This window comes from Lolium perenne, chromosome 3 (assembly GCF_019359855.2).
Source record: "Lolium perenne isolate Kyuss_39 chromosome 3, Kyuss_2.0, whole genome shotgun sequence".
Classification (NCBI taxonomy): Eukaryota; Viridiplantae; Streptophyta; class Magnoliopsida; order Poales; family Poaceae; genus Lolium; species Lolium perenne.
In genome coordinates, this window is record NC_067246.2 from 236,914,965 (window position 1) to 236,940,268 (window position 25,304).

The window sequence follows — 25,304 nt, forward strand, 5'->3', positions numbered from 1 at the left end:
TTTCCTCATATTTCAGAAAACACTTCAACATCAATAAGTCTAGGCTTGTTGGTTAAATACCAATAACCTTGAGGTTCGTACTTTCAAGTTGATCATCACATGATAAGTGTTCCGGATTTCACTATTAGTTACCTTTTAATATGATGAACAATTTCACTCATAATTTTATCCATCAAATCATGACAACTTCATGATGAAGCTACTATAGCTCATATGGATATGCGAATAACGTCAGTGCCTAACTAGTTGGAGAATCGGGACGCGTAGTGTCTTCAATCTTCGTACATTCCCATAAAAAATATGAGTTTATGTAGTCTCACTAAATTATATTCTATGATCTTGTAATAAGGTCTTAGATAGCACATATATATCACACCTTACTTATTTCTGAAAACAAAATTTTCAGCTCCTTAATATTCAAACGGACTTGAACATCAAATTTCACGGAGACAAGATAATTTTAGATAGTAATTGAAATCATTGCTCTTCTAATCAGCAATTTAAGAATTACCAAAAGTTTGCAATAGGACTTAATCAATTCTTCATTCATTAACAATACGGTACAAGTAAAGTTACTTTCAAATTTAACAGTTTTATTTATCTCAATTATAAGACTAGCGCATGGTAGATAACTGATGCCAATTCTACAAAATTAATTCAAAATACAATTCAGACTATGTTCAGGATAATTAATTCAAGTCTTTATCAAATTACTAATTGTAAGGATATTGCCCTGATACGTCGCAAACGTATCTATAATTTTTGATGTTCCATGCTTGTTTTACACCAATTACTATATATTTTAAGGAACTAACCTATTAATCGAATCCCCTCCCTGGCAATCGCTCGCTCGAGCGATCGGTTTGTGTCGGCGTGAAGCGCTCGCGCGAAAGCGCGACTCAATTCCCTTTGTATCATGTAGTGTTTTAATTGCGTTCACACGTATTCACACTAACAGCTTGTATTACTACTTTGCAAGTTGCATGCAGCCAAGAGCGTTCACACTGCATGCATGCACATGCACAGAGCATCTCATGGATTTGCATTTAATGAGTCAACTTTTCAGCACTCTTTCATAAATTATTGCATGCATACACATAGCATCTCACTCTTTTTCTTTAGCACGAGGCAGACTCTCAATTCTCCTTTTGCAATTCCCTTTTGGGTTTTTTTTTCGTACGGTAATTCATATTTAATGGGGTCCTTTTGCAATTCTCTTTTTCGGGCCAGTGGTTTTTAAGGGGGAAAATAACGGGTGGAAAGATCTACTTGCAACTCAAATGAACTACCACTTGCTACTTAAATTAAGTACTATTTTAAGTTGTAAGCTAACAAAAGTTGCTAAAAAAATTGTTAATGAAAATTACATTTTAGGGTTGCTAGGTATTTATTTTTACTGTTGATAAATAACGGGGCACCGGGTTGATAACTTGTAAACAAAAAAAAGAGTCGCTACATATTTTAAATTAAATTAAATTTTTAGGGTTGATATTTATTTATATTTACCATTGATAAATAGCGGGTCACCGGGTTGATAGCTTCTAAACTAAAAGAGAGTCGCTAAAATATTCTAAATGAAATACTTTTTAGGGTTATTATTTATTTATATTTATCGTTGATAAATCACGAGGCACCGGGTTGATAGCTTGTAAAATAAAAAAATGTTCGCTAAAATATTCTAAATGGAATACTTTTTAGGGTTGGTAGTTATTTATAATTACCATTGATATATAACGGGGCACCGGGTTGATAACTTGTAAACTAAAAAGAGTCGCCAAAATATTCAAAATAAAATTAGATTTTTAGGGTTGGTAGTTATTTATATTTACTGTTGATAAATAACAGGACACCGGGTTGATAGCTTCTAAACTAAAAAAATCGCTAGACTGTTTCAAATAAAATTAACTTTGGGTTGATAATTTTATACATTTACCGTTGATCACTCAAGTACGGAGGGGTTGATTATTTAGATAGAGAGGGTTGATAAATTTTAGCCAGAAAAAAAGTTTCTCGAAACATATCAACATGGGTGCTAGTTTTGAAGATCTCGTCGAGATGGATTTATTGGTGAAAGCGAATCTTAATTTGGAGTTGTCGTTTGAAAGTTAAAACATTTTGAATTTACAAATTTGGAAAAGATTCCGCTAACATCAGCATATTCGTCTATTTGTGCATGCATGCAAAACTTTTCCTCAATAGCCTACACCAGGTTGATAATTTTGTACATTTACTGTTGATCACTCAAGTACGGAGAGGTTGATTATTCAGATAGAGAGGGTTCATAACTTTTAGCCCGAAAAAAAATTTCTCGAAACATATCAATATGGGTGCTAGTTTTGAAGATCTCGTCGAGATGGATTTATTGGTGAAAGCGAATTTTAATTTGGAGTTGTCGTTTGAAAGTTAAAACGTTTTGAATTTACAAATTTGGAAAAGATTCTGCTGACATCAGCATATTCGTATGTTTGTGCATGCATGCAGAACTTTCCCTCAATAGCCTACACGAGGTTGATAATTTTATACATTTACCGTTGATCACTCAAGTACGGAGGGGTTGATTATTCAGATAGAGAGGGTTGATAACTTTTAGCCCGAAAAAAAGTTTCTCGAAACATATCAACATGGGTGCTAGTTTTGAAGATCTCGTCGAGATGGATTTATTGGTGAAAGCGAATCTTAATTTGAAGTTGTCGTTTGAAAGTTAAAACGTTTTGAATTTACAAATTTGGAAAAGATTCCGCTGACATTAGCATATTCGTCTGTTTGTGCATGCATGCAGAACTTTCCTTCAATAGCCTACACGAGGTTGATAATTTTATATATTTACCGTTGATCACTCAAGTACGGAGGGGTTGATTATTCAGATAGAGAGGGTTGATAACTTTTAGCCAGAAAAATTTTTCTCGAAACATATCAACATGGGTGCTAGTTTTGAAGATCTCGTCGAGACGGATTTATTGGTGAAAGCGAATCTTAATTTGAAGTTGTCGTTTGAAAGTTAAAACATTTTGAATTTTCAAATTTGCAAAAGATTCCACTGACATCAGCGGATTCGTCTTTTTGTGCATGCATGCAGAACTTTCCCTTAATAGCCTGCACCAGGTTGATAATTTTATATATTTACCGTTGATCACTCAAGTACGGAGAGGTTGATTATTCAGATAGAGAGGGTTGATAACTTTTAGCCGGAAAATAAGTTTGTCGAAACATATCAACATGGGTGCTAGTTTTGAAGATCTCGTCGAGACGGATTTAATTGTGAAAACGGATCTTAAATCGGAGTTGTTGTTTGAGAGATAAAACATTTTAAAATTTTGAATTTGATAAGTTTTAACATGGACGTGAGTCAGAGAAAGGAGAAGAAAAAGAGGTAAGAGGTTTGCTCACGTAACCCAAAAAAGCTGTCGGAAAGTGATCGCTAAGAAAGTTTTGAGCGAATGATCGCCAGCTAGGATCGCCCCCTATTAATAGTTGCAAAAGTGCACAAGTTCTTGGTTTCAACTTTGTTATACAGGAAATAGGTAAATATGGAAGAAAATAGCTCATTACGGTGAAATCTGGAATTTCCCGGAATCTGTCCCTGCTGAACACTTTTCAAAGATCGCTTCGAAACTCCATTAAAAAGACGTCCAATGAAAAAGTCATAAACTACAAAGTTGTAGAGAATTTCAAAACGAACAATTTGGATATCTTATTCGTCCAGAACGAACAACGGATGGATCCGGCAGAGCAGAATTACTGTGGAGGTTCGTGCAGTTTCGGGACTCCGAAAGTTGGTGACGTATTTGACACAAACTCTTTCCATACCTGGATATTTCGGCCCAGCCACGAGTTGTGAGGCTCATGAAGGACATAGGGGAGTCCTAGGAAGGTTCTAGAGGTGCCCAAGAGCCCTTGGATCAAAGAGGCATCCATCCCATGGCCTAGATTGCATCTCCAACACTATATATTGATGGGAAACCCTATTTTTGGAGGCCCCCAAGCATTGTCACGAAAATCCTCCTCATTGGCAGCAGCCAAGGAGGGGGAAACACTCATCTACACCAGCATCAACTCAAGGAAGAAGAAGGCTAAGGGGCGGCGCTCCTCCATGATGCCGGCGGCGGGGAAGGAGTCCCCCGCGCCGCCGCCGGCGCCGCCCACGCCTCCGCCTGCCGGCGCTCCTCGCTGAGCCCTCCAACATCTTCACCGCCATCTCCATCACCAACTCCTCATTGTATTCAGTGGTCCATCCTCTCACAAACCTCTGTACCGCCCTATGTAAACATGGTGTTTGATGCTATAAGTTATAATCCTATTATCTATGTCATGTTGCCATACTTTATTTGTTCTTTAATTGATTGGTTGTTTCTCTTTGGTTCATTAGAGTTGTATGTTGATATGTTACCGTCCTTGGTGCCCATTATATTTGTGCGCGCATGGATCAAGCACCATAGGGTTGGTAGTATTTGTATACTAGAAGGGGGAAGTTCTGCCGGAGTGACAGAAACCTAAGGACGCGAACCGGATAGTTGCATGTATGGGAGTAAGAGGATCATTTACTTAAGGCTATGGTTGGGAAAACCTTAATGCTTGCTAGTATTTACGGATGTTTGCTAGCACGCCAATCATATTGTACTTGTAATCCCGGAGGGAGAGCATGTATATTTAGCCTCTCCTACATAGAAAGCTGCATCGAAGATATTGAACCCAAGATCTTCACTAATTGATCTTGGACAAAGCCACCACTATTACCACCGTCTTTCCACACTCATGGTACTGTTAGTTTAGTTTGTTTTATTGCTGCAGCACTAACATTTATTCCGTGTATTTTATTGTTCTGCAAAGTCACCTCTCATACCCGTTATCGCTCTAGTTTTATTTCCTAGATATTGCAAACGCTTAGTGTGCGTAGAGTTGTATCAGTGGTTGATAGAACTTGAGAGAATGTTTATCCTACTTTTAGCTCCTTGTTGGGTTCGACACTCTTACTTATCGAAAAGGCTACATGCGATCCCCTACACTTATGGGTTATCAAGACCTTTTCTGGCGCCGTTGCCGGGGAGCCATAGCGTAGGTGAATATTTTCGTGTGCACTTGTTTGCTTTATCTCTAAGTAGTTTTACTTCCTGTGCCTAGTTGTTCTCTATCTCTTGTATGGATAGGGAATGCGAATTACAAAAAAAATTAGTTGTACTTCTTATATAAAAAAAATAAAAAATGTTTTCAGAAAAGAAAAGTGATTGGAAAGATGAGTAATGGTGAAGTGGGGGTCGACCTTGAACACTTGTGTTCATGCCTGCGAAACCAAAACAATTCTTTCCATGAAAGCTTTTCATTAAAAACTTGTATATAGTGTATATAGTGTACATATCCCGCTGTAAATAAAATGTATAGATAACCCCTAGTTTGTTATGTAAGTTAGTCACTATGCTGCCTAGAAAACAGATTTCCTGTGCACCACTGTAGAAAATTTTAAAAATCACCAGCACGTGATCTTGATCTGAAATTTCTTGAGTGCATAGTAGTGCTTGCTATCTAACTTTAGTTAGTTCTGACTTTTCTGATTTGAGGTATGTAGACAGATCTAATAATTCAATCTTTACGGACTAATTCTGTTGAGACAGATTTCATGTGCTGTGCTGCAAAAATTCGTGAAAAATCTCAGTATGGCATCTTAATCTGAATTTTTTTTGTACATAAACCTGAGGTTATGATCTGTCTTTCATTAATCATGAGTTTTTCGATTTGATCTATGTAACTATCTCATTGAGTGACATCTTTACAGAGTGTTCAGTTTTGACAGATTTCTCTTCTCTTTGTTTAAATATTGTACTTAGGATTCAAAAGTTTCCTTCGTTTTCGACGTACGATTGAAATAATAAGAAACCTCAGTATTACAGTGGCTAAATATCTGATAAATTTTATAGAAATTAGGGATACTTGAACATTTGTGGATTTTATTTAATGAGTACTAACCTACTAATGAGTTTTGTGAAGCTTTATGTGGATGCAGTTTTTAAGTTCCAATCAATATGGTGATATGAGATGAGCAAGAGGATGCAAGAGATCAAGCTTGGGGATGTGTAGATGGATCCCAAGAGAATATTCAAGAAGATGCAAATATCTAAGCTTGGGGATGCCCAAGGCATCCCCCTATTCATCAACCAACATGAGGTTGTCTCCTTCAAACTCAATATTACCCATCCACATGTAAGCATTGTATATAGGTTCTTTTATTATCTTTGGTTTTATCCTATTTAGGTTTATTAGGTTCTTTATTTGGTTCTTGTTTCTTTGTCAGTTTCACTTATAATTGGAAAACAACAACAAAAAAAGGGGGTTTGAGAGCTCCATCAAATAATCATGCCCATCTTAAATGGCTATAAAGAAAGAGCTTTATGGGAGACAACCCAATATGTTTATATTTCTGTTATTTACTGCTTTGTTGAGTCTTGGAAGTCATTAGTACTGTAATGACCTCTCCTTATCATGTTTGCTTTGTTTTTGTGCCAAGAATTGCCTCTAATGGTAAGAACGTGGTATTTCGGAGATTTGCAATCTTGTTTACTATTTCTGGTTCATCACGAGAAAAATCTCCATAAATCACCAGAACTTAAGTTTGAGCTGAAAATTTACGAGCATCTTCCCCAGGTATTTATATAACTTTCATTAGTTCAGAGTTGTTCGAGTTACGCAGCGTAACTATTTTTCAAAAATCAATTTTTACAAACTGTTCTGTTTGGACAGATTCTTGCACTGTTTTGCATTTGCATCTTTTTGCCCACCTTTTTGAGTTCTCTTGATCAAAGAATCTTATTGAAGTTGTGCTACAGTAGCTAATGCTTATTAAAATGCTTTTCATATGTCATACTGAACTTTGTAGATTTGATTAATATTATCATTGCACTAACGCTGCTAATGAGATTTGTGATGAGTTTTGTATGAAGGAAGTTTTCAAGTGTAGGAAAGAAGAATGATGAGATGAGATGAAGAATGGACAAAATCTCAAGCTTGGGGATGCCCATGTCACCCCAAGATATATTCAAGAAGTACAAGCGTCAAAGCTGTGGGCATCCCCTTCTTTATCAATAAAAATATCAGGTCATGTTTCTGTTCACTATATTTTTATTGCTTCATATACTATCTGTTATTCTTGGAGCGTCTTTATTTTCTATTGTGTATTTTATTTTCAATAAAGTGGACACCATCATACCATGTTTGTTTGGGAGAGAGACACACTCCGTTTTAATTGTATGAACGCTCTAGTTTTCACTCTTATTGTTCAACGAGCGTTTTATTTTTACTAGTACTGCGTTTAGCTCTGGTTTTTCACTCCTATTTTGTTCAGAGCTTGTTAGTATGCTTCAGTTATATATGATTAGCTCTCTGATCTTTAATGAATATTATAAATGAGAGTTGTTTCAAATAAGTTGATTGGTGTTGCATACGAGTAAAAAGGTTTCATATTAATAGTGGTGCAAATGGAAGATCTCCTCTGATGTTTCAATTGGGTTGAATTGATCATTTAGTTTAGACTTTTAATATCTCATATGCTTTAATTAATAAGTTTTGTCGATATGCATGATTATTACCATTATTGCTCTCTTAGTTGGTCGCTATCTTTCTTTTTGCTAGCCTTCATTCTGTACTGAGTATGATCTATACTCGTGCATCCAACCACCAAAAACCAAAATATGCCAAAAGTGTCCACCATACCTACCTATATGTGGTATTTCACCGCCACTCCAAGTAAATTTACATGTGCTACCTTTAAAACCTTCAAAATAATTCCTTGTTTTTGCAATACATAGCTCATGGGAAAGTAGCCTAAAAAATATTGTTGTGAGGAATATGTCACTTATGTATCTTAGTTCTTATAAGCTGCTTGTTGTGTGGCAACCATGCTGACATGGGGACACCATCATCATATTTTTTATAAATATCATGTGACTTACTATGCATGTCCGTCTTGTCTGAAGTAAAGGAGATAACCATGATAAAAGGTTAGAGTATGCATATTGTTAGAGAAGAACATTGGGCCGCTAACCAAAGCCATGTTTACATGGTGGAAGTTTCAGCATGGACATTAAAACCTCAAAAATCTCTTATGAGAAATTTATGTTGCCAAAAGCTTTAAGCTTAAAGAGGAGTCCATTTGTCTGTTGTCCATGTTGTCCCGGTATGGATGTCCTCAAGTTGAGATCTATCAAAAACGAGAAATCAAACGCGATCTATCTCCTTGGACCTTTGTACAGGTGACATAGAGGTACCCCTTTGTGACACTTGGTTGAAACATATGTAATGCAATGATAATCCATGGAAATCCGAGCTAATTAGGACAAGGTGCGGGCACTATTAGTATTCGATGCATGAGGCTTGCAACTTATAGGAAGTTTTATACAGAACCTATATTACTTATTGCTACCGTTGACACAATTGCCTCTCTTAAAATTTTATATCTCCATGTTTTCAAAATAAAAAGCTCTAGCACATGTTTAATCTTTGCTTCCCTCTGTGAAGGGCCATTCTTTTACTTTTATGTTGAGTCTTCATCTTCTAAGTTATATGCACCGTCTTATGAGAGCATAGTTGTCATTCTTAGTTCTATGTGCATGGTCCCAAAATTATTATTGACTGAATCATGAATACTTATTCTTAAATTATTTGTATCTAGTCATCCTTTGAACTTTGAAGGTGCATGTCACCTCAAAAATTATTCTTTTTATCACTTACCTACTCGAGGACGAGCATGAGTTAAGCTTGGGGATGTTGATACGTCGCAAACGTATCTATAATTTTTGATGTTCCATGCTTGTTTTACACCAATTACTATATATTTTAAGGGACTAACCTATTAATAGTTGTAAAAGTGCACAAGTTCTTGGTTTCAACTTTGTTGTGCAGGAAATAGGCAAATATGGAAGGCAATAGCTCATTATGGTGAAATCTGGAATTTCCTGGAATCTGTCCCTGCTGAACACTTTTCAAAGATCGCTTAGAAACTCCATCAAAACGACATCCAATGGAAAGTCGTAAACTACAAAGTTGTAGAGAATTTCAAACCGAACAATTTGGACATCTTATTCGTCCAGAACGGACAACGTATGCATCTGGCAGAGCAGAATTACTGCGGAGGTTCGTGCAGTCTCGGGACTCCGAAAGTTGGTGACGTATTTGACACAAACTCTTTCGATACCTGGATATTTCAGCCCAGACACGAGTTGTGAGGCTCATGAAAGACAGAGGGGAGTCCTAGGAAGGTTCTAGAGGTGCCCAAGAGCCCTTGGATCAAAGGGGCATCCATCCCATGGCCTAGATTGCATCTTCAACACTATATATTGATGGGAAACCCTATTTTTGGAGGCCCCCAAGCATTGTCACGAAAATCCTCCTCCTTGGCAGCAGCCAAGGAGGGGGAAACACTCATCTACACCAGCACCAACTCAAGGAAGAAGAAGGCTAAGGGGCGGCGCTCCCCCATGATGCCGGCGGCGGGGAAGGTGTCGTCGTGGTGAACGAGCAGATGCCATGGGATGGCTTAAGTTGGGGCCGAATGTGCGCTAGAGGATTCGGGGGAGGGTTTTAGATTAGATTGGATGAACTTCCGGATGCTTTCCTCAAGAACACAACCAAAGGCAGCGATACAAGAAGAAGAACACAAGGAAGAACTCTGCTCTAGATCCTTCTCTTTATTGATCTTAACAGGATACAGGTTTCTCGTGCAACATCTGGTCGCTATCTCTTCGTACGTACATGCCTCGTGCCCGTAATGGGGCTACCCCCTCTCCTTATATAGGGGAGAGGTGGCTTACAGAACAAGGAACCCTAATGGCATCTTTGACTAGACAAACTACTTTTACAAAGCTACTTTAATCATAAATGGCGGCGCCGGTGTCTTTAATCAGGGAGGCTGACGTCCTCCGATTGCTTTTGGCGTCATCCTCCTCTTTATCGTCAGGCCTTCGTATAAAGCTACTTTGCTTAGCTCATCTTTGTCTTCTAGCTCCGTAGAGAATCTTTGACCAGCTTTGCCGACATGCTCTTCTTACCGGTAGCCCGGTGTCTTCTTTATCCGGTTCCGGTATACCCCTCTTGGGGATACCGGCTTATCTTTACTTAGCCAAACATTGAACTTTATCTTCCGGTATAAACATTAAACCGGTACCTTGGTGGCTCAAACCATCCGGTTTGGCATGCCTTTGGCATACCGGGGGTCATCCCCCCAACATTAGTCCCCGAAGCTGGTATAGTCTGATGGACTTTGTCCAACAGACCATGCCAGTTTCCCGTATCTCAAGGTTCCGGTTTAATCTTTTCCGGTGTTCATCTCTAATCCCAGCATCTTTGCCCGGACTTACGTTTTCTCTCGTTGCAAGGTATCTCCCGGTATCTTTCTTTCCGGTATCTTAGCCATTAACTGCCTCCTCGGCGAAGTCGAGAATTTCTCGGGCCCCGCGCCTGTCAGTGACATGCGCACTATGACTGACGCGCCAGTGTCAGGGGTCACTTCCCTTCGGTTTCTGCGCGCGTATTAACTGCTTCACAGCGGATCCGGGCCGCCGTTCCGGATCCGTGCGGCGACCCTGTGGCCTTTTTACTTCCGTGCGTGTATCTGCGCACCACGTGGCGGCCCATGAGGCGAACTGGCGCGGCCCAACGGTTATCGGCCCACTTCTCTCTCTTCCTTTATAAGGCGAAACCGCCCCTTCTTCTTCCTCTTCTCGCATTCCCCACTTCCTCGCGCATAGTGCCTCCTCGCTCTCTGCGTCTCCGCCGCTTCGTTCTTCGCTCGAGCTCCGCCGCCCAGAGAACCTCCGCCGCTGCTCCGCCGGACTCCGCCGGACTTCGTCGCGCGAAGAATCGCTGCGGTGCTTCTCTTGCGGCCGCGACATTGGTGCTTCCTGAAGCTCTTCTCCGCCTCACCGTCGACGGACTCCCTTGTCAACAGCAAGCTTGCCATTCCTCCGGCGAACCACCTCCTCTGCGACTCTGCCGCCTCAGGTTAAGCTCAATCAGCCTTTACCCCTCTTTGGCTTGCTTTCTAGATCTTGGGTTGGTAGTGTATTTACTTCTCCTTTTCTTTTGCTTTTCCTCTTACTCGTAGATCTTCGTGCGGGGGTAAATCGTGGGATTCTTGTTTTCCGCATCTAAACTCATGTCTAGCGAGGAGTCTTCCTCTTCCTCTTCCTCTGCCTCTTCTTCTACCTCTTCTTCCAGTAGCCAACATACCCAATCTTCCGATGGTTTAACCGCCGATCTCGTCCAGATGGACGTCGATGCCGGTAGCGACCAGGAAGCCGGTAGCTCTAGCCAAGCTTCCGGCGCAGATCCTTCCGGTGTCACACGCGGGGCCTGGATGGGCTCCAACGTTAGCCAGTACGAAATCGACTGGCTTTACCGGTCCAGGAGGATTCCGGAGGGAGTATCCTCCCGGCTCCCTGGCGATGAGATTCAACCGGTGCTCGAACCCGGTGAACGCGTTGTTTTTCTCGCTCACTTTGAGCGCGGCTTCGGCCTTCCCGTTTCTCCTTTCTTCCGGAGTTTCCTTGAGTTTTACCAACTCCAACCTCACCATCTTCCCGGCAATTCCATTTTTTACCTTTCTTGCTATGCCACCTTTATGGAGGCTTACATCGGCGTTCGTCCCACTCACGAGACGTTCGCTCGTTTCTTTGCTCTTCGGATTAATTCCGTTCAGGGCAAGGAAATTCCTGCGCCCAAACCCCCCGTGCAGTGCGGGTCTTGTATCATCGGCTCCCGCCAAGGGAGCCCTTTTTTCAAGTTTTCCGGTCTCGAGTCATGCCGGTATTGGAGATATGCCCAAGAGGCAATAATAAATGGTTATTATATATCTTTGTGTTTATGATAATGTTTACATATCATGCTATAATTGTATTAACCGAAACATTGATACATGTGTGTTATGTAAACAACAAAGAGTCCCTAGTATGCCTCTTAACTAGCTTGTTGATTAATGGATGATTAGTTTCATAATCATGAACATTGGATGTTATTAATAACAAGGTTATATCATTATATGAATGATGTAATGGACACACCCAATTAAGCGTAGCATAAGATCACGTCATTAAGTTATTTGCTATAAGCTTTCGATACATAGTTACCTAGTCCTTATGACCATGAGATCATGTAAATCACTTATACCGGAAAGGTACTTTGATTACATCAAACGCCACTGCGTAAATGGGTAGTTATAAAGATGGGATTAAGTATCCGGAAAGTATGAGTTGAGGCATATGGATCAACAGTGGGATTTGTCCATCCCGACGACGGATAGATATACTCTGGGCCCTCTCGGTGGAATGTCGTCTAATTAGCTTGCAAGCATATGAATGGTTCATAAGAGATGACATACCACGGTACGAGTAAAGAGTACTTGTCAGGATACGAGGTTGGACGAGGTATAGAGATACCGATGATCAAACCTCGGACAAGTAAAATATCGCGTGACAAAAGGAATCGGTATCGTATGTAAATGGTTCAATCGATCACTAAGTTATCATTGAATATTTGGGAGCCATTATGGATCTCCAGATCCCGCTATTGGTTATTGGTCGGAGAAGAGTCTCGACCATGTCTGCATAGTTCACGAACCGTAGGGTGACACACTTAAGGTTTGATGTCGTTTTAAGTAGATATGGAATATGAAATGGAGTTCGAATGTTTGTTCGGAGTCTCGGATGGGATCCAGGACATCACGAGGAGGTCCGGAATGGTCCGGAGAATAAGATTCATATATGGGAAGTCATTTTCCGGGGTTCGGAAAAAGTACGGTGTTTTGACCGGAGCTTCTAGAAGGTTTTGGAAGGACCGGAATAGACCGGAATGTTGTGGAAGGTTCCGGAAGTGTCCGGGATGACCCGGGCTGTCTAAGGAAGTCCGTAGGGTTCCATAATAGGTGTATCCATGTTTTCCTTAAGGGTTAAGAAGTTTCCCCTAAAGCAGATTCGGATTTGGCAAAAGAGTCCTAGTTCTGGTAGGTTTCGGCTGACAGAAACCTACCGGAACTCTCCCAAACTTTGGGGGCAGGTCTTGGACGACCCAAGGACCTTTTCCACCTATAAAAGGAGGGCAAGGGGAGCCCCAAGAGGTGCACAAGTCGCAGCCCTTGCCCCCTCTCCCCAAACCCTAGCCGCCCCTTCCTCCTCCTCCCTCTTGCACGGCTACGGCGAAGCCCTGCAGGATTTCTCCACCACCACCGCCACCACGCCGTCGTGCTGGCGGGATTCCGAGGAGGATCTACTACTTCCGCTGCCCGCTGGAACGGGAAGAAGGACGTCGTCATCAACACCGAACGTGTGACCGAGTACGGAGGTGCTGCCCGACTGTGGCACCGTCAAGATCTTCTACGCGCTTTCGAAAGCGGCAAGTGATCGACTACAGCAACAACGAGATCTAATCTCGTAGGCTTTGGAAATCTTTGAGGGTTAGTCTCATGATCTTCTCGTTGCTACCATCTTCTAGATTGCATCTTGGCTTGGTTTTCGTTCTTGCGGTAGGAATTTTTTTTTGTTTTCTATGCAACGAATCCCTACAGTGGTATCAGAGCCAGGTCTATGCATAGATGGTTGCACGAGTAGAACACAATTGTTTTGTGGGCGTTGATTCTTTGTTGTCTTTAGTTCGAGTACTTTGCATCTTTGTGGCATGGTGGGATGAAGCGGCTCGGGCTAACTTTACATGACCGCGTTCATGAGACTTGCTCCACGCTCGACATGCAACTTGTATTGCATAAGTGGCTTCGCGGGTGTCTGTCTCTCCTACCATAGTGAAGATTCAATTTACTCTTTCTATTGACAACACTAGTATCACCGTTGTGGTTCATGTTCGTAGGTAGATTGGATCGTACTCGAAAACCCTAAACCACGTAAAATATGCAAACCAAATTAGAGACGTCTAACTTGTTTTTGCAGGGTTTGGTGATGTGATATGGCCATGATGTGATGATGAATATGTATGAGATGATCATTATTGTATTGTGGCAACCGGCAGGAGCCTTATGGTTGTCTTTAAATTTCATGTTGAGTAGTATTTCAAAGTAGTTGTAATAGTTGCTACATGAGGTGAACAACCATGAAGACGGCGTCATGAACCTTGACGCTACGCCGACGATGATGGAGATCATGCCCGTTGATGATGGAGATCATGTCCGTGCTTTGGAGATGACAATCAAAGGCGCAAAGACGAAAGGGCCATATCATATCACATATGAATTGCATGTGATGTTAATTCTTTATGCATCTTATTTTGCTTAAGATTGCGACGGTAGCATTATAAGATGATCCCTCACATTAATATCAAGATAATAAAGTGTTCTCCCCTCGTATGCACCGTTGCAACAGTTCGTCGTTTCGAAGCATCTCGTGATGATCGGATGTGATAGACTCAACGTTCACAAACAACGGATGTAAGCCATGTTGCACATGCGGAATACTTGGGTTTGCTTGACGAGCCTAACATGTACAGACATGGCCTCGGGACAACGGAAACCGAAAGGTTGAACATGAGTCATATGGATGATATGATCAACATGTTGATGTTCACCATTGAAGCTACATCATCTCACGTGATGATCGGTTTTGGTGTAGTGGATGTGGATCGTGTACCACTTAACAACTATGAGGGATGTTGTATTAAGTGGGAGTTCATTAGTAATTAGATTAAAACATGAACTAATTATCATAAACATAGTCTGAGTAGTATTTTGAATTAATTTTGTAGTATTGGCATCCGTTTTCTACCATGCGCTAGTCTTGTAATTGAGATAGAAATACTGTTAAGTCTGACAAGAAACTTTACGGACTGGTACCGTATTGTTAAAGAATCAAGAATTGATTAAGTCCTATTGCAAATTTTTAGTAAACCTCACATTGTTGATTCAAAGAACTATGGTTTCAATTAGTACCTAAAGTTATCTTGTCTCCGTGAAACTTGAAGTTCAAATCTGTTTGAAAAGTAAGGAGCTGAAAATTTAGTTTTCAGAAATAATCAAGGTATGAGATATATGTGATATCTAAGACCTTATTGCAAGATGATAGAGTATAATTTGGTGAGACTACATAAACTCATAAGTTTTATGGGAATGTATGAAGATTGAAGACGCCAGGCGTCCCAATCCTCCAACTATTGGGGCACTAACGATATTCGCATATCCATGAAGTGATAGTCCTTAGTATGCACCGTTGCTAAGACTCGTAGTTTCGTAACATCACGTGATGATCGGGTGTTATAGATTCTACGTGTGCTTACAATGGGTGCAAGCCAGATTTGCACATGCGAATACTAAGGTTAAACTTTACGAGCCTAGCATGTACAGACATGGTCTCAGAAAGTCGTCATGATTTGATGGATTAAAATTATGAGTGAAATTGTTCATCACATTAAAAGGTTACTAATAGTGAAATCCGGAACACTTGTCATGTGATGATCAACTTCAAAGTAAGAACCTCAAGGTTATTGGTATTTGACCAACAAACCTAGAAGTTATTGATGTTGAAGTGTTTTTCTGAATAATGAGGAAAGCTGAAAGAGAAACTACAAAAGATTATTGGCGGAAAGAAAGAAAATACTAGAAAGTCTAGCTCAGGTGTATATAAATGATATACATGTTATGGATGTATTCCTTGTTTGGTCACATAATGAAATTCTTGGGTATTTGTACCAGATTGGTTGGTATGAGATGTCATACAATACAACGCAATACAAGAATACGATGGCCAAAGTGACTGATAAGGAATATGGTAATAATGCACGTCTAGAACATAATAAAGTGTTATTATGTTTGTCGTTGGCATTCTACCTAGCCCTTAGAATTTATAATAAAGAACTTAATAATTGTTATTTTGTTCTGGTCAAATGAAAACAATGAGTTGTTCAAATTATGACATTACTCCATGTACGATGGATAAGTTATTATAAATCTTAATGGTGAAACACACATGCATAACACTGACGCTAAAAAGCCATAAGGCAAATGATTTGAATTCCACTTATTTGTGAAACCGCCATTTAGGTCATGTTAGAAAGGAACGCATGAAGGAACTCCATGTAAATGGATTTTGGGAGTCATTTGATTTTTGAATCGTTTGGCACTTGCAAATCTTTTCTAAAAAAGAATGACTAAAATACCGTTCATAGGCCAAGAGTTGAACGGGCAACTAACTTAGTGGAAACATACATGATGATGTGTGTGGTTCACTGGGCATAGTTGTGTGTGGGAGATTCTTCTACTTCATGAAAACTTCCAACAATGAATTGAGTATATAAATGTGGATATATTCGATAAGGAAGAAGTTTGAAACATTTGAATGGATTCAAATAAAATTCAGCATGAAGTGGAAATCATCGTAATAGAAAAGTCAAATATCTATGATTGGATCATAGTGGAAATATTTGAATTACTAGTTTTAGCGAACATCTAAGAGAGTTATGAAATTGTTCTACAACTCACATTTCTTGGAGTATCATAGTGATGATGAAGTATCCGAGAGATGTATCCAAACCTTGTTGGGTTAATGATGAAATAAAATATTAATGCCATTATATTTTTGTGGATTATGCTTTAGTGACTACCGCTTTTACACTAAATAGAGCATCATCATGATCCGTTGAAATGACACCATACAAGTTATGGCATGGGTATAAACCCTAATAGTTCTTTCTTTAAATTTTGGTCCAAGTGTTTACAACCAAAATCGGATGATTGTCTTTGTTGGTTATCCCAAAGAATTGATAGGGAATTCTTTCCACTATGAAGTAAAAGACAAAAGTGTTTGTTAATGTTACTTGCTTATTTCCAAGAAATTGTTTTCTAGCGAAGTTTTTGAGTGGGAGAACAATAGAACTTGATAAGGTTTATGAACCTGAGCATAATGATCAGAGTAGCGCAACATCGGAAATTGGTTCCGGAAGCGGCCACGACGATGATGGCTCCCATGACTACAAAGTGTTTTAGCCAGGGAGATCGAAGTACATATTGAACCTTGTAGGTATGGTTTACTTTGTGATCAAATAAATGATTTGTGGACAAAGGATTGATTTTGGACAATGATAAACCAACTACAAACAAAGAAGTTATGATGGGCCCTGACTCCGTTAAAATGGCTATACGCCATGAAATCCATGATAGATGAATACTTTTTGAAAGTAAATGAATCTATAAAATTGATGGACTTGGATGGAATATCCTTGAAGAAGCTTGACTTGTCGAAAAGTTGATTACGACAAAATTCAAAGAGTTGACTACGATAAGATTAGATCTTCCGTAGCAATGCTTATAGTCTATGTGGATTATTCTAGTAATCGCTACATATTTCTTTTATGAGATATGCTAGTAGGATGGCAAAATACATTACTTAACAGAAGTATGTAGTAAAGGTGTATACAAGATACAACCAAGAGTTTTGCTAGTTCGTGGAATACTAGATAGGTATACAAACTTAAATTGGATGAAGTGAGTATCGCGGAGTTGGAATCTTCACCGGATGAAATAGTCAAAGAGTTTTTGATTTCATCAGAGACGATGAAGAGGCTTGCATTTGCAAGAAATTAAGTGGGAGCGCTGAGACATATTTATAATACTTTATGTAGATGACATATAGTTGGTTATAAATGATGTAATTATACACTTGATTAAAAGATTTCATTGAGAAATTAACTTCAATGAAAGGATATGGACTGAAACAAATTTAGTGTCAAGATCTATGAAGATAGATTGAAACACATAATAAGTTTAAATACATAGAATGGATATTGAAGTAGTTCAATATAGAAATATTAAGAAAATGTTCTTGTCATGTGAAGGTTTAACAAGACTTGAGTGTATCTGACACTCAATGAGTAAAAACACATGAGTGATTATAGATCATGAATAATATGTACACAATCAGATGTCCTGTGCTCTAAATGTGTTATGAGCATGTACCAGAATGATTCATGTAATGATCATTGAAAAACAGTAAGAATATTCTTGAGTACTTAAGAAGAACCAAGGATATATATATAGTTTTGTATGGAGAAATGACAAACAAATCGCTGTAAGGTGTTGCACCGATATTTGTTTTGTCACATATGAAAATAAAATTTCAATCTCAAATTAGACTAAGTGTTGTTTTAAAAGGTAGCACAATGAGCTAGAAGTTGTCTATGCTAGATTTAGAAGAGTTCAAAATATTGTGACGGATTCTACAAGAGAAGGCAGAGTATGTCATTGTTTTGACAATGACAAAGGATGTTAAGTCAAAAGGTTCTTTGAGAACTTGGTGTAGTTCCGACAGAGTCAGAACTTTGAAGCTATATTGTGTGTGACAATATTAGTGACATATTTCGGACCGTGGAATTAAGGTTCCACCAGAAGACCAAACATATTTAATGCCAACTCATTTGGAAATGAGTGATGCGTTGAGACGCAAATGAATTAAAAAATACATACGTTTCTGAAGCATGTCAGATCCGTTGACTAAAACCTCTCCCGTGAGCAAAACATGATAAAGCACCGGAAGGCCAAGGTGTCATATCTTTACAAATGTAAACTAGATTATTGACTCTAGTGCAACTGGGAGACTATTGGAGATATGCCCAAGAGGCAATAATAAATGGTTATTATATATCTTTGTGTTTATGATAATGTTTACATATCATGCTATAATTGTATTAACCGAAACATTGATACATGTGTGTTATGTAAACAACAAAGAGTCCCTAGTATGCCTCTTAACTAGCTTGTTGATTAATGGATGATTAGTTTCATAATCATGAACACTGGATGTTATTAATAACAAGGTTATATCATTATATGAATGATGTAATGGACACACCCAATTAAGCGTAGCATAAGATCACGTCATTAAGTTATTTGCTATAAGCTTTCGATACATAGTTACCTAGTCCTTATGACCATGAGATCATGTAAATCACTTATACCGGAAAGGTACTTTGATTACATCAAACGCCACTGCGTAAATGGGTGGTTATAAAGATGGGATTAAGTATCCGGAAAGTATGAGTTGAGGCATATGGATCAACAGTGGGATTTGTCCATCCCGATGACGGATAGATATACTCTGGGCCCTCTCGGTGGAATGTCGTCTAATTAGCTTGCAAGCATATGAATGGTTCATAAGAGATGACATACCACGGTACGAGTAAAGAGTACTTGTCAGGATACGAGGTTGAACGAGGTATAGAGATACCGATGATCAAACCTCGGACAAGTAAAATATCGCGTGACAAAAGGAATCGGTATCGTATGTAAATGGTTCAATCGATCACTAAGTTATTGTTGAATATGTGGGAGCCATTATGGATCTCCAGATCCCGCTATTGGTTATTGGTCGGAGAAGAGTCTCGACCATGTCTGCATAGTTCACGAACCGTAGGGTGACACACTTAAGGTTTGATGTCGTTTTAAGTAGATATGGAATATGAAATGGAGTTCGAATGTTTGTTAGGAGTCTCGGATGGGATCCAGGACATCACGAGGAGGTCCGGAATGGTCCGGAGAATAAGATTCATATATGGGAAGTCATTTTCCGGGGTTCGGAAAAAGTACGGTGTTTTGACCGGAGCTTCTAGAAGGTTTTGGAAGGACCGGAATAGACCGGAATGTTGTGGAAGGTTCCGGAAGTGTCCGGGACGACCCGGGCTGTCTAAGGAAGTCCGTAGGGTTCCATAATAGGTGTATCCATGTTTTCCTTAAGGGTTAAGAAGTTTCCCCTAAAGCAGATTCGGATTTGGCAAAAGAGTCCTAGTTCTGGTAGGTTTCGGCTGACAGAAACCTACCGGAACTCTCCCAAACTTTGGGGGAAGGTCTTGGACGACCCAAGGACCTTTTCCACCTATAAAAGGAGGGCAAGGGGAGCCCCAAGAGGTGCACAAGTCGCAGCCCTTGCCCCCTCTCCCCAAACCCTTGCCGCCCCTTCCTCCTCCTCCCTCTTGCATGGCTACGGCGAAGCCCTGCAGGATTTCTCCACCACCACCGCCACCACGCCGTCGTGCTGGCGGGATTCCAAGGAGGATCTACTACTTCCGCTACCCGCTAGAACGGGAAGAAGGACGTCGTCATCAACACCGAACGTGTGACCGAGTACGGAGGTGCTGCCCGACTGTGGCACCGTCAAGATCTTCTACGCGCTTTCGAAAGCGGCAAGTGATCGACTACAGCAACAACGAGATCTAATCTCGTAGGCTTTGGAAATCTTTGAGCGTTAGTCTCATGATCTTCTCGTTGCTACCATCTTCTAGATTGCATCTTGGCTTGGTTTTCGTTCTTGCGGTAGGATTTTTTTTTGTTTTCTATGCAACGAATCCCTACAGCCGGTTATGGCAAGGGACCTTCTTCTATGTGAAGAACACCGGCGTCGCAGATCTCATTGATCTGCCGCCTTTTAATCCGGCGCCGCCCAGGAAGATCAACTACGGCTACAACTCGAAGACAGATCATATCGAAACCAACCGGGTGGTACGCTTCATGGAGCATCTGATGAAGGAAACTAACATCTGCTCCGACGATATTATCCGCGCCTTCATGTCGCGGCGGGTGCTTCCTCTTAAGCGCCGTCAGCACAAGATGAGCGAGATGTACGGCCCTGGTGATCCCACCAAGATTACCGGCCTTCCTCTCAGCAAGAAGGACATCGTCCGCAAGGCTAGGCAGATCTGCCAGACTGCCATGCCGGATGATTGGGAATTGGGCCTCCGGCCTCTTAGCTCCACTAACCCTCCGACCCAAGAAGTAAGAAATTACGCAACTCGGGTCGGTTTACCGGTAACTTTTATATTGTGACTAATCTTCTTTTCTTTTGTTTTAAGGCCAAGGACCGCTTCCCCCGCATTGATTCAGACCGGCGAGGTCCTTGCGGGAAGCGTGGTTTCGACAAGTTCGACCCGGACCCCTACATTCATTGGCAGGACCTGAAGATGGGCCGGACTCCAGCCTCACGCCTCGGCAAGTCTCCACCGGAACCATCCGGTTCGTCCGACGACCTGACCTTGCTTGAGGTAGCACTTCTTTTTGATCTCTCATATTCTCCTGTTATTGCTCCTCTGTAGATGTTCCCTCAGCCAACATCAACCCACAGGTCCACGAGCACGTTCCTTCCCTGCAGGCCGAGGTAGGCCAAGAGTTTATGGAGAAGCTCACGGCCCAGGGCCAGAAGAACAAGGCTCCGGCCTCAGACGCCGGTTCGAGCCAGGCTCCTGCATCCAAGCGCCTCTGGACTGAACCCTTTGCGGGGAAGGTCGTAGGTGTGAGGCGCTACAAGCGCAAGGAGATGCCGACCGCCTCTGGGTAAACTCTTGTTTTCTTCGCTCGTTCTGTTTTTACTAAGTTCTTTTCCGGTTGCTTTTTTCCAACCCTTCCTTTTTCTTTTGTTCAGCCCTGCGCTCAAGCTTGGCCCAAGGCCTGAGGGCTCTGCTGGTGTTGGGGGGATGACCCCCGGTATGCCAAAGGCATGCCAAACCAGATGGTTTGAACCATCAAGATACCGGTTTAATATTTAAGCCGGAGGACAAAGTTAGATGTTTTGCTATGAGAAGCTAAGCCGGTATCCCCAAGAGGGGTATACCGGAACCGGATAAAAGAAAACACCGGGCTACCGGTAAGAAGAGCATGCCGGCAAGGCTGGTCAAAGATTCTCTCTGGAGCAAGAGGACAAAGATGAGCTAAGCAAAGTAACTTTAAACGAAGCCCTGACGCCAAAGGTGGGGGTGACGCCAAAAGCAACCGGAGGACGTCAGCCTCCCTGATTAAAGAAGCCGGCGCCGCCATTTATGATTAAAGTAGCTTTGTAAAAGTAGTTTGTCTAGTCAAAGATGCCGCTAGGGTTTCTTGCCTGTAAGCCACCTCTCCCCTATATAAGGAGAGGGGGCACCCCCATTATGAAGAGAGGTTATGAGCTGAGAGGTTCTGACGACTAAGTGTAGGTAGATATGTTGTACCCAAAACTTGTATCTTGCTAAGAGCAATAAAGAGAAAGATCCGGTGCGGTGTATTTCCTTGTGTTCTTCTTCTTCTTGTTTCACTGCCCTTGGTCGTGTTCTTGAGGAAAGCATCCGGAAGTTCGTCCAATCCAACCGCAAACCCTCACCCGAATCCTCTAGCGTCCATCCGGCCCCAACTTAAGCCATCCTATGGCATCTGCTCGTTCGCCACGATGACAGTTTGCGCCCACCGTGGGGCAAGAAGTGGCGCTTGACGGAGTTCACATTCGGGCGGGCCTCCTTGACGTCGCTGGCCAGCGCACGGTGTCCGCGCTGGTGCAGCGCTTCTACTCCATGGACTTCATCAACGACAACGCGGGCTGCTTCGCCAACGGCGGCATCTTCCCCAAGAACTGTCGCATCATCGAGTTCGGCAGCCACCACGTCTACTTCAGCACTGTCCCTGTGCGCCAGCGCCTCTCGCCGGTGCTGGTGGCGCTGGATCCGCCAAGGTGGCTATGTGCTGGCCACGCCGCCGGCAGCGTGGAGGTGATGATGGCTGGCGCGGTCGTCGCCGGCAAGGATGCTGTGGGAGAAGAACCTGGGCGTGCGGCATCGACCCGTGCGGCCAAGCCACCGCTGGAGCGCGACCCCGGCGTTGCGGCAGCATCTTCGGCGCTACCGGAAGCACCACTCCAAGCGGCGATGAACGTCCTCGCCACCCCCATCGCGCAGAACATCGACCCGGCGGCAGCGCAAGCGGAGCTGGAGGCGCAGCGCCAGAAGCTGCTCGAGAACGGCAAGGACATCATCCGGGCACAGCGCTAGCTGAACCTAACCCTACGTGAGTATAACGCTGCCCATGGCTTTGCTTCTGTTAGCGCACATGCTGCTAGGATACCGGAAAACCGGCTTAAAGCTCGCAATTTAGATCAGGATCTGCGCAAAGAAATTCTAGCTGGCAAAAGTGCCTCTGCATCTGTAAGCATCATAGAGAAGCCTAAATACAGTAGCCCGGATAAAACTATAAAAGCTGCTAAGGCTGCGGTAGAGCTGTGTGAATCGCTTTCCGGGGATGCTCTGGTAAAACAGCAAGAGCGTGTCCGGGAGCTGCTTGAAACCATCGAGTAGCAAAACGCTGAGCAGCTGGCTAAGCTAAACAAAGCTGTGGCTTCAAAGTCCGCGCGTTCAACAAAGAATGCCGGTAGCAAATCTCAGGGGCAAGCATCGTCCCCTCATCCGGATAAAAGAAGGGAAAAAGAGGTGAATGCGCAGCAGATGACTGTGTACGATCCGGTCCTTGCCAGAAAACAGAAAGCTGGGCAACATGATGCCGGAAGAAAAAGCCAAGGGGCAGATCGAGGCTACGCCAAAAGGGGCTATGCCGGAAACAATCATGCCGGTAAACACGAAACCGGGAAAAATTATCAAGCGGCAAGGGTTGCGTATGAAGAGGAAGATGAGATTCCCCCAAGGTACCGGCAGGCAAGGGCCGCGGTACCGGAACCTTATGATGAGGCTGACTCAACAGCTGACAGACCCATGGCATACCGGAACCCGTTGGGAGAGCGCGTGGGAGAAAGGCACCTACCAGTACGGGATACGAGGCACCGTCTGGACAGGGTGTATCTGTCTGAAATAATTGAGGCAGAAGGGCCTCCGGGTCCAAAATGTTTTGGTCCAAGGATCATGAAAGAGGGACCGCCGGTTCGCAACTTCCAGTTGCCACGTGACACAAAAACATACGATGGCACCACTAAGCCGGAAGACTGGCTCGCGGATTATGTTACCGCAGTCTATGTCGCTGGTGGCGGAGGAACCGTAGCCGGAGGAGGAAATCGCCGCTGGGCCGTGAGAATCATACCATCGTTCCTGGTGGGACCGGCAAGAATCTGGCTGAACAATTTGCCGGCCGGAAGCATAAACGGTTGGTTGGACTTTGAGGAAGCTTTTGTGAGTAATTTCAGCAGCACCTACCGGAGGCCAAACAGGCCGCAGCAGCTCGCTTTGTGCGTGCAACGCCCAAATGAAACAGACCGGGATTACCTGGCCCGGTGGAACACCACAAGGAACTCCTGTGAATGGGTAATAGAGGCACAAGCCATAGCTTGGTTTAGCAGTGGGTGCAGAAGAGGTTCACCGTTGTGGCAAAAGCTGCAGCGGAGCATGCCAACGACTTTGGCGGAAATGATACGTGTAGCCGATAGCTACGCATTGGGAGACCCAATGCAGCCGACTGTACAAGTTGAACCGGAACAATCAAGCCAGCCTCAGCAACGCCAAGAGCAACACCGGGACAACCGGCATAACAAACGAAGGGAAGAGTTTCCGGATCGAAGGTATGGTCCACAGCAAGTAGCCGCGGTGCAGGAAAATTCCAGCGCCAGCGGAAGCCAAAGGCAAAAAACCGGATCGCAGCCATGGGCGGGTCCTAAGAAACAATGGGTTGAGAAGAAACCGTGGCAAAACAATGAGGAAAGGTACACCATGGAATCCGCAATGGACCAGCCATGCCGGTGGCACACACCAAACCCCGGAAGGCCGGCAAACCACTTGACAAAAGATTGTACTTGGACCAGAAGGTTGATGGGCCAGGGCGCAGCAAAAGATGCCGGAAAACTACCACCACCACCCCCGCTTACCGGACCAAATGCTATACCGGTGCAGCCTCAGCAAAACCGGCCTCCACCACAACAGGTTCATCAGGTGGAAGACGCCAATGGCCTACCACCTCCACCGGCACCTTTGGGCCGGAACATTTACTATGACCCAGATATGTGCTGTGTTGTGTTTGTTACTGAGCCAACAGACAAGCAAAGCCTGCGGCGTCGGTCCATGGAAGTGAACGCGGTGATGCCGGCAGTTCCAAAGTACATGCTTTGGTCTGATCAAGAAATAAGCTGGTCGTTCAAGGATCACCCGAAAATAATGCCTAATCTGGGTGGTTACGCTCTGGTTGTGGACCCTATCATGCATGGGCCAAACGCTCGAGTCAAATTCAGCAAAGTGTTGATAGACAATGGGAGCAGCATAAACATTATGTACCAGCACACCATGCGCACACTTGGGATAACTGAGAATATGCTGCAGCCAACGCACACAACTTTCCACGGAATCGTTCCGGGGCTGTCTTGCTCGCCCATGGGAAAGGTCCGGGTGGATGTTTCATTCGGTGGACGTGATAATTGCTGGGTGGAAAACCTTCTGTTCGAGGTGGTGGATCTGGATAGTCCTTACCATGCACTGATGGGGAGACCGGCACTGGTAGCCTTTATGGCATCAACTCACACAGCCTATCTCAAGATGAAGATGCCGGCACCTCGTGGACCCTTAACTGTGGTGGGAAACTACAAGGTCTCACTGGAAACCGCTTCCGCCGGATC